Consider the following 3905-nt stretch of genomic DNA (forward strand, 5'->3'; position numbering starts at 1 on the left):
GGCCTCGCAGATTTCCACAGGCCCAGGAATTGTCAGGCCCAGAGTAACCAGCAGTCAGCGCTCATCTCCAGTCACTGCTCCCCTCCCCCAATAACGGACTGGGGCATCTGGGCTCAGGTCACCGAGGGGCGCACCAGCTGGGCCATCCTCCTGGGGCAGCCACAGGCCTCTGCCTTGAACCTCTCCGCAAGGGCCTCTGCAGAGACCTGGCCTCCACAGGAGAGGAAAGTCTGAGCCAGGAGGTGGACAGGGATGAGGCACAAAGGCTAGGCACTCTGACAGGCACTGCCAGCCACACACACACCACACAGCAGCTGGGCCTTTCACTTGTAGTATCATCAGCCTGTGGAACTCACTATTACTGGATGCCACCATGTCCAGAAAATCAGATTCTCTGAGGGATCGGCCATTTCTGTGTATCACACAAATACCCTGACTAGAAAAGTTCACATTGATGATGGGCAGGGATATTGACCCTTCTGCTACAGGGCCTCACCCCATCTCTGAAATTCCGAGAGGGCTGTGCCTTCCCCCTCCCTCCCATCCCCCCATTCACCCCTCCCTTACCCCAGACGAGCGCAGGCTCTGACAGGCTGCTGTCCTCTACCCGGCAGGCGTAGCGGTGCCTGTCCTTCTCCTGCAGGGAGATCTCAAGGGGCGACTGCGTATGGTAGGTGCCGTCAGCGTTGGGCAGGATCCCGCTGGAATCTTTCTCCGCCAGGATGTTTTTTCCATCCCGCATCCAGGAGATGTGGATGGGACGTGGGTAAGAACCCCTGGCGTGACAGGAGAGGGTGATGGAGCCATCGGGGGTGTCTCTGCAGGAAATCGAGACCTTGGGGGCACTGGGAGGAGACACAGGGTGTTAGCCACATGCCAGAGGCTGGGACCAGGTAACAGAACAGGTAAAGGCCCCGCAGAGTGTCTGATAGACTTTAAGGTCAGAAGAGACCATTGTGGTCATCTAGTCTGACCTCCTGCACATCGCAGGCCACAGAACCTCCCCCACCCGCTCCTGCAACAGACCCCAACCTCTGGCTGAGCTATTGGAGTCCTCAAATCATGAGTTAAAGATTTCAAGTAACAGAGAATTCACCATTGGCACTAGTTTAAACCAGCAGTGACTCGTGCCCCATGCTGCAGAGGAAAGCGACAACCCCCACAGGGTCTCTGCCGGTCTGACCCAGGGAAAATTCCTTCCCGACCCCAAATCTGGTGATCAATTAGACCCTGAGCATGTGGGCGAGACCCACCAGCCAGACACCTGGGGAAGAATTCTCTGTAGTAACTCAGGGCCCTCCTCATCTAATGTCCCATCTCTGGCCATTGGGGATTTTTGCTACTGGCAGTTGCCAATGGGCCACACACCATCATGGGTGGACCCATCATACCCTCCTCGATTAGGCTAAACAAGCCAAGCTCTTTGAATCTCCGCTCATAAGGTAGGCTTTCCATTCCTCGGCTCATCCTAATAGCCATTCTCTGCACCTGTTCCAGTTTGAATTTGAGTAGTACTCACGTGTGTGAGAGACCCGCTGTGCACCCGTTTACACTGATTTGTAATTGGAGTTAGTTAATCTGATGTCAATCCTCTCTGTTCTAATCCTTGCTCCTATCGGTGTAGCTGAACTGGGTAGTTACCAGCACAAGCCTTTCCCTTCACCTAGAGCAGTGGTTTTCAAACCGTGGGTCACGACCCAGAACTGAGTTGCGGAATGGAAAGGACTGGGTCACGGTGGCTCTGGTCAGCACCACCAACCGGGCCAATAAAGGTCCCATCAGTGGTGCTGCCTGGTTAAGGCAGGCTAGTCCGTAACTGTTTCGACACCACGCTGTGCCCCGGAAGGTGGTGGGGTGCCCACAGGGCTCTGCGCACTGCCCTGCCCCAAGCACCGGCTCCGCATTCCCACTGGCTGGTTCCTGGCCAATGGGAACTGGGGGGGCGGTGCCTGCTTCTGGGGCGCATTGCGGTCCATGGTGCCAGGCAGGCAGGAAGTCTGCCTCTGCACCCCAGCAGCGCCGCTTACCAGAAGCCACCGGAAGTAAGCCTGAGGTGCGCCCCAACCCCACGCCCCAATCCCCTGTCCCAGCCCTAAGCCCCCCCAAACCCAGAGCCCCCTCCTGCACCCCCAACCCTTCATCCCTGGCCCCACTCCAGAGCCTGAACCCCAGCCCAGAGCCCTGACCCACTGCCCCAGCCCGCGCTGTGCCTGGAAGGGGGTGGGGGTGCCACGGGGTTCCGTGCACTGCCCTGCCTCAGGCACCGGCTCCGCATTCCCACTGGCTGGTTCCCGGCCAATGGGAGCTGGGGGGGCGGTGCCTGCGGGCGAGAGCCTCGTGGCAATGCTTGCGTTCATCCGCCTAGGAGCCGGACCTGCTGCTGGACGCTTCTGGGGCACATTGCGGTCCATGGTGCCAGGACAGGCGGGAAGTCTGCCTCTGCACCCCAGCTGCGCCACTGACCGGGAGCCACCAGAAGTAAGCCTGAGGTGCACCCCAACCCCACACCCCAATCCCCTGCCCCAGCCCTAAGCCCCCCAAACCCAGAGCCCCCTCCTGCACCCCAAACCCTTCATCCCCAGCCCCACTCCAGAGCCTGAACCCCAGCCCATAGCCCTGACCCGCTGCCCCAGCACAGAGCCCCCTCCCACACCGTGAACGCTTCATTCCCGGCCCCACCCTGCAACCGTCACTCCTGCACCCCAACCCTCTGCCCCAGCCCTGAGCCCATCCCACACCTCAAAACCCTCATCCCCAGCTCCGTTGGGTCATGGGCATCAGCAATTTTCTTCAACTAGGTCACCAGAAAAAAAGTTTGAAAACCACCGACCTAGAGTCGTGTGTGCAGTACTGGTCACATCATTTGAAAAAGGATATTGCAGTATTAGAGAGGGTTCAGAGAAGGGCAATGAGAATAATGAGGGGTCTGGAAAATCTCTTTTGGTAAGAAAGTTTGAAAAGAATGGGACTGTTTATGTTAGAAAGAAGATGAATAAGAGGGGACAGGCTAAAAGGGTATAAAATAATGAATGGGAGAGAGAAGACTGTCACTGGGATCGTCTTTTCTGCCTGTCTCATAAAACAAGAAAAAGAGGACAGTCAATGAATCATAGAATATCAGGATTGGAAGGGACCTCAGGAGGTCATCTAGTCCAACCCCCTGCTCAAAGCAGGACCAATCCCCAGACAGATTTTTGCCCCAGATCCCTACATGGCCTTCTCAAAGATTGAACGCACAACCCTGGGTTTAGCAAGTCAATGGTCAAACCACAGAGCTATATGGAAAGGGATCAAACTCAAAACCAATAAGAAATACTTTTACACAAAACATGTAATTAAACTGTGGAACTCATTGCCACATGGAGCTTTTGAGGCCAGTAATTTAGCAAGATGCAAATAAGGGATTGGATATTGATGATATGAATAACTAGAAACCCCAGAATTAGAATAGTTAAGTTAATGCAAATAATTTTTTTGGACGGAATAAATTGGTCAAAGTTTAAAATGATCTCTAACTATTAGGGATTAGTAAGACTCTTATATAGTGTTTTCCTGCACTAGATCTCCAAGTGCTTTACAAAGGAGGTACAGAAAGGGTCTTGGCCTTAAACCTGACTCTGAGCCTGGGTTTATTCTGTGGTGTAGAAAGAAAGCTGCCAAGCCTGCTCCCAGCAAGCCTCTATTGGCTTCTTTGTGTATGTAATTGCCTATTCATTTCTCTAAGTAGCATCTTGCTTGTTTGGGGGCTTTTCTGGGGGGCGACATTGTGTGTGGCTCTTGGTGTGTTGTGTGTGTGTTGATGAGTTTGTTTGTTTGTTTGTTTTTAATTTCCCGCCGGAGAGCGTGATTGGCTCCCGTTTGGGCAATCTGCTTTACAAGGCTGCTTGCTGGGTTTGGCAGGAAAC

This window comes from Chrysemys picta, chromosome 12, assembly GCF_011386835.1.
Source record: "Chrysemys picta bellii isolate R12L10 chromosome 12, ASM1138683v2, whole genome shotgun sequence".
In the NCBI taxonomy this organism is placed as follows: domain Eukaryota; kingdom Metazoa; phylum Chordata; order Testudines; family Emydidae; genus Chrysemys; species Chrysemys picta.